Source organism: Octopus bimaculoides, chromosome 2, assembly GCF_001194135.2.
Source record: "Octopus bimaculoides isolate UCB-OBI-ISO-001 chromosome 2, ASM119413v2, whole genome shotgun sequence".
NCBI classification, from domain to species: Eukaryota; Metazoa; Mollusca; class Cephalopoda; order Octopoda; family Octopodidae; genus Octopus; species Octopus bimaculoides.
This window is the reverse complement of record NC_068982.1, coordinates 153,150,484-153,158,091: the sequence shown is the minus strand read 5'-3', so window position 1 is coordinate 153,158,091 and position 7,608 is coordinate 153,150,484.

The window sequence follows — 7,608 nt, the reverse complement described above, 5'->3', positions numbered from 1 at the left end:
ATATATATATATATATATATATATATAGGTATATATATATAGGCATGTTAATATATGCAAAGATATACCTGTGGGTGTTTGTGTGTGTATGTGTGTGTATGTGTAGTGTGTGTGTAGCGTACTATCATTCTGAATGAAAAAGAGTTCACATTAGCTTTCGTTAGATATCTCTTTAAGATTTTCAATAAACATCAACAACAAAATCAGCACCGTAATTAGTATGCGATCGTTTGTAAAGACTTTGAGCTGTTTCAATTTTTTTTTCCCCTTACACGAAATCAACAATATTTCTATAAAATCATCAGAGAAACGGATATCTGAAAACTTGCATTCAATGCCCTTAATGAAGCTGGTTTGTTGGATGAGTTCAAATTGACCATTCCATTGGATGTGCAACAGTAACAATAAAATAGTTTAAGAATATGGACGCCTAAAGCTGTCTGAACTATTTGAAGATTTGATCAATTGCAATGTTTTATGTTATGTTTTACTTCACAAACTGATCACAGGAAAGTATTCTTTCATCGAAAAAGATTTCAGTTCCTTTAAATTTGAAATAAAAAAAAGCGCAGAAAGAATAACAAGAAAATTAAAACTTTTTTTTTTTGTATTTTTACTATGAAAGGGTTAACTGAGAAATATTTTTGAATATACAACAGCTAAATTTAGATTCATAAAGAAGTTTTCATTCTTTGAAACATTAGCACATGCTGATCGCATAATGTACTATATGCATATATACAAAATATTTCATTTCGAAAAATTGTGCTTTAGTTATAAATTCTATTTATCTATTTGCAGTCAGTTTGGAAATGCAGTCAATATTTTTCAGCTTCAATTGTATATTATTAACACGATGTTTTTACCCTAGTTGTATCATGTTAGCTGGTAACAACTAGCAATAAAAATGCTGTTAGAAAACCTTAACTAAATAGCTCCATGTTCTCAGACAGATATTACATATCGTGTCTCCTCCATAAGAGCCGATATGTTTCTTGGTGATATGTCTAAATACGTCATTCTCTTATTACGTATAATATGAATGTGGCTTCTCTGTCAGAGACGGAGAAGTTTTTTAAACTCTATTTTTATTTTCTGGAATATAAAGTAATGACTTTTACACAATAAATGCTACGTTCCATATGTTCACATATAGGCTGTTGAAACAAAATAAAACAGCACCACATATTCGCCTATACACAAAGCCTAGTTATCCAACACCGACACTCTCTCTCTCTCTCACTCTCTCTCTCTCTCTCTCTCTCTCTCTCTCTCTCTCTCTCTCTCTCTCTCTCTCTCTCTCTCTCTCTCTCTCTCTCTCTCTCTCCCCCTCTCTCTGTGTAATGCATTCGGTTAGGAAGTTATGGTATAAATCGCCGGAAGCTTCAATTGAAATCATTCTAGTCGAGACAACGTAAACTTTCTAACGCAGAGTACATGAACACTGACTTCATGACTGTATTATCGGTCAGTTTTCAGTTGATCATATAGACTTCTCTCATAGATGTTGTCTGCGTCGTTATAATATGATTAGGAAGGATTAAAATAAAGACGTTCTTTTCTGTATTTCTTGGTGTATTTTAAAGAAATATGATGGATCTTTCCTGTGCCGAAGTTTTAAATTTGTCACAATCCCTACACTTACTTGAAATTTATTTCGAAATTTTGCGTAGCTTTTGTTTACTTTAATATTTTCCATGTTGAGCAATTTGTAAAACATTCTTTCCTGGAAAGTGGTAAAGATGAATACGATTACACCAGTCCCAATAGCTGAAACAAAATATACTGGGGTTTTTTTTTTAATGAAATATTCGATCACTACAGAATGCGGATGATCATTATGTATCCCTTTGGTATAAGTCAAAAAGAGTTGTCACTAGTACATAAGTACTAATGTAAAAAGAACGTTGGTATTTACTTGAAGCGTCAAAAGTTAAATTTGACCTTTATAAGATTGTTCTCAGTATCTATGAGCACATTTACTGAGGCGAAGATAGCTCCCTGATACTTCCTCCTTTACAAAGCTGGAGCAATTCATATATTCAGTTATTTAGTTTGTCGATCTTTTGATAAAACTGTTTGAGGACAGCTTGAATATTGTGTAATAACAAATGACTAACTTTACTCATTGCGATTAGTATTTTGCACAAACAATGAATTTAAGTAAAACATAGAGTTGTCTAGATAGAGATTTTTGAAAGCAGCCCGGTAATCTTTTCTTCTAGCAAAAATTTATGAAGCTTTTTTATATTCTGGACCGGTTGTAGGGTATAATCGGGTGACTCACAATGCCTAACAACACACAATAGCAACTCTTCCAAGACACTGTAGCACTCCGATTCTACTAACCAAATTTCTACTAAGTAAAGTTCACAAACACGGCTTTAGACGATAAGTAGATTTAGTATAAAACACACGAGAGACGACCGTAGCAGGATTAGCACCAGATATTGAACGCAGAAAACGATAAAATGTTATAGAAATGTAACAAAACCAAATATAAACAAATGATCTCATTTATAAATAGCACGAAAATAAAATGCCCGAATAATCTTAAATATGATGATGCCAACAAAAGATATAAACTTTGCAGATAGACTGATGATGAAGGTTTTCCAGAAATTAATAAATAAGAAACAACTTTTTCAAAACTTTTGACAGTGATTCTAAAGTCCTACTGCTGAATTCTCATTTATTTTGCCATCTGCTCTGTTATGTTTCTTGCAGATGTGAGTAGAGCCCAGTGTCTTTACTGGGCAAGGAATTCCATATACGAATTCTCTTTTACAGTGAATACAGAACAGTTCCAAATGATCAGCATTGAAGAATTGTTTGTGTTGGAATGAAGTCCACCAAATGCTATATTCTCCATATACATCTAGCAAAAGAAGTAAATGAAGTCCGAATTTCATTAGATTAGTTTTTACGCAACAATTTTTGTTTCTTTACATATGTGAATCTGGCTATCTTTTCTAATTCCCAAACATTTTGATGTGTTGTGGCTTGCAGGGATTTCGCATCATATTGTGTGCGACATTTACTACATCATAACTACATTGGCATAAATGGATAAAGTGCATTCGGCAGACGCTCTGCAGCAGAGTAGTAGTTACACAATATCTTATTAATCATAGAAAGCATTCATTTTACATTGTATATTAATTTCCCCCATTGTTTTGCTTTATTTAAGGATTTATCCAAAGTAATTGTGATGTTATGAACAATCTGAATAATAATTTAATTAAATTTTGATTCGAATTATTTATGAAAATATTAAAGGGCGTTTATTACTCCATGTTCTTCACATGATATTAACAATACTGTAGCAATAATGCATGATGCAAAAAAAACGTTGGTATTTATTTGAAACGTCAAAAGTTGCTTAATTGAATATTACCACATCACAAACTTTACATAAAAGTCACTCAAATGTAAAATGCTAATCTCATGATTGTCATACCTGCAGTCATAGAATCAGAGAAAAGAGAAACTACTCGGTCATATAATCACTTAGTTGTAAATTCAAGTACTGATTTTTCTAAACAAATTTTCCAGCATAAGAAAAAAAAAAACAACATGAAAAATCAGGTTAAATAAAAGATAGCTTAGTAAAGCTTCATACCAGGATATTTTCATAATATAAACGCTACCTTGAAAAAGTGCAGTATAAGACACAACACTTTTATTAGATATTAGTTCACTTATTTGCTTATAACAGCTCTTCAAAGGGGATGACAGCGTCGATCCAGGACATTCATCCTCCTCCTTCACCTTCAGCGCATTCTATGGGAACAGACGTGGCTGACGAGACCAACACCAGGCAGGCAGAACCTGTTGCACAGATGCAGATCGTTGATGACGATATCTTCTCCTCTGTTTATATAATCTCCTTCGTTCGGTTCCAAGGTGCTCTACCGCAGTGTGACACGCAGACCTCCATACCTTCCGACTAACAGCCATGGTCTCCAATCGACTGTGGGGGAAATCGCATAAAATGTGAGACCTCTTGAGATGATCTTGAAAACGAAGTTTTGGACGTCCATGAGGCCTACTTACAATCTCGATAACGCTAAAGAAAACCATCTTTAGAAGCGAGTTACCCGGCATCCGAAACACGCGACAAACTCTGTTAAGGATATGAGAAAGGATGCAGTCCTCAATGATGTGGATCCAAGCTCTCGGGAGAATTTCACAACGAGGCACCTTGTCCTTCCACGTAAGTCCGAGTATAATTTAGAGTGGTCTGACAAGGAACGCTTCTGGTTGTCTCTTCTGGCGCCGATAAGCAGTTGAGCAATTTGACCCATACAGGAGGGTGGATACAAAGACAGCTCCATAAACGGAGAATTTTATGTTGGCTCTAAGGTTCTTGCTCTCAAAGACTTGTTCGTTGAGGTTAAGTTCATCCGACAGAGTAACTCCTCGCCAAGAGAGCAGAATTAGTCCACCTTCGATAGAGGAGAAACTTCAATAATAACGGGCTGAGGAAGTGGTGAGTTCAGGAAGGCTAATTGGAGAATTTCAATTTTTCGATGATTCTCTTGAAGACCGAGCCGAGGATAGGCACTGTGCATTCAGTTCGTCCTGTATTGAAGAGAGGCAGAGCTATGAGATGGTGCAGCCGCATCGTCAGTATACTAAATCTTGAACACAGTGGTTGATGTGGCTTTCGGGCGGTGATTGTTAAAGTTGTTTCCGTCATAGCGATAGCTGATACGAATTCCGTCTTAAGTGTACAATCTCCTGGAGAGAAGGGTTACAGCCGCCAGGTAAATGTTAAACAGTACAGGGGCAAGAACGCATCCTTGTTTAACACCAACCTAGACCTAATAGGATTCCGAGACTTCACTACTGAGTGTCACTCTTGCCTTCAAACCATCATGAAACTTCGGACGATCGAGAGAAACGTTAGTGGACATCTAAACTTCTGAAGGCAGGCACCGCAGCATAGGGCAATTGATAGTTTCTAACGCCTTTGTTAGATGAGGCGTTACAAACTGTCAATTGTCCTATGCTGTGGTGCCTGCTTTCAGAAGTTTAGATGTCCACTAACGTTTCTCTCGATCGTCCGAAGTTTCATGATGGTATGAAGGCAAGAGTAACACTCAGCAGTGAGGTCTCGGAATCCTATGGCACTTTTCATAGAGAAAACTTATCAGTGAAATGTAATGACTAGACTCCAAATTTATAAACACATTTATACAGAGCATAGATTTGAAGACACCAAAATAACTTAGTCAGTCTCATTATCTCACACTGTCCTTTTCTCTCTCTCTCTCTCTCTCTCTCTCTCTCTCTCTCTCTCTCTCTCTCTCTCTCTCTCTCTCTCTCTCTCTTTACCGCTGTATTTGTATGTATATGAGTCTATATGTATGTGCATGTGTTGGTGTGAATGTGCGCGGCCGTGTATGTTTTGTGTGTATTTGTATATACACACAGTGAGAGAGGGAAATGATGCGAGAAAAAGTAATAGGTATTTTATGCTGTATATAAAGTACACTGTCTCAGTAAACCGACCGCCCTTATTATTTAGGCCGGTTGGTCCTTTTATGCAACGCAATACAGTTGATTTGCTGCACTTTCTTCTTAGCCCAATGGCCACTTGCATTTTAGTTACCGGTTTGAAAACCAATAACAATCATCACGTTACACATTTGCAGGCAAAAACATACACATATGTATATATATATATAATGAACATAATACGAGTATATGTATATATATATATATATATATATATATATACATATATATATATATATATACATATGAATGGAGTTAAACGCAGGTGTTATTCAAATATTTATACTTCCGCCATATGTTTCGAACAAAATGGTGGTATTATTCCAGAAGGAATAAAATGATGTAAAACAATGCAGTCTTCTCATCAGGGATAAAAAGAGAAACAAAACGCATCAATAAGTCATTTTCACCGAATGTGGTTACAAAAACATTTCATTAAACCCTGGGGCTTCTAAACAACTTATGAATGAAATTGACAGGGAGGATAAACCTACAGCTGGAAATTTCTGGCAGAAACTCGAAATAGTGCAAGCTGTGTATAATATAGCTGAGTCATGGTACGAAGTCAAACCTCAACTTTGAATAGTCCTTGGTAAAATATATAGCCAGAGTATTCGTGACGTTACAAGTTTTCCTCCGGCAGAAATTCTATATCAAATTCAGAAAGCTATTGGGACACTTGTTGAACATCTAGAATTTGAAGAAGTCATACGGAATGATGTGAGTTACGAGTGTCCCAGAGAAAATCTATCTAAAGAGGACCGGATGCTATTATAAAAAGCACAAGCTGAGAATACAGATGAGACAACGGAAGTTCCTCCATCAAAAGTTAAATTGACTGCAAAAACTGTTACCAAAAGATTGGCAACTACAGAGGAAAGTCTGCAGATTTTTGCTGAAAATGATCTTAATCATGAATGCACCATAAAAATGAGAAGATTTTCCTATGATGCTTCATAGACTACAAGTAACTTTGAATAAGTTCTTCAGCCCTCGTGATAATAACTATAAACTAGAAAATGTAGTATTCGTGATAATGAACTCTAAGATAGTGAATATTGTCCATCATGCTCCAAGTAACGCTTATTCTACCACCACTTTTCACACAGTCGTCAACATCTTTCGTAGTAAGAATGTACGCTCACGATATTATGATTCTTATTAATTGAATAACTTATTCCTCTTGAAATGATTGTGTTTTTACATAGCTATATCATACTGTCTATGTTTAGGAATAGTTATTTTTATGTATTAAGATGATGGTATTGCTTGCTCTCTGTTGTTTTGTTGTGTTTCGATTTTCCTTTCAATTTCGAAAAACGTCCGCAGGAAAGCATTCTCACTTGATAATATGAAACTCAATAGGAAAGTTAATTTCGAATTACAGATTATCGAGTTACGACCAGATTTTCAGGAACCCCATACATAAAGCGAGGAATTTCTACATACACATACATATGCATATATTTATACATATGTATGTATGTATGTATGTATGTATATATGCATGTATGTGAGTATGTATGTATACACACGTTCATATGTATTTACTCTGTCCTCGGTTCATCCGCTCTTTGAGAATTTTTGTTACTTATCGCGATGGACAGCCAAGAGTCTTGGCCTCACCAAGCCGGTGCGCTAATCATGCAAACACACTGCACTGGATTACATTTTATCAATAGCACTCGTGACATAACTGCAAAAACAATCATTCATATATATGCAATGCATACATAATTGTGCATACTTTATTTTTGAGAAGTAGTAAAATCCTATTGATAATTTAATTAGCCATATATTTTCATCATCGTATGTCACATACAGATTTTAAACTTTTTCTCCATTTTAGGAGTATTTTAATCAAGAAATATTGCATTTGACTTCATGAAATCAGTTCATTCCAAATCTGATAAGCTTTTCAGACAGAAATGTAACAAACATTAGGCTAATCATTTAAAGGAATAAGAAATTAACTTCACCTGTCAAATCACGTCCTTTAATATTTATAGGTATGCGTTGAAAATAGTTTTCATAAAGAAATATTTCGATAAGTTTTTATTAGATAAATCTATATACATTACCGTA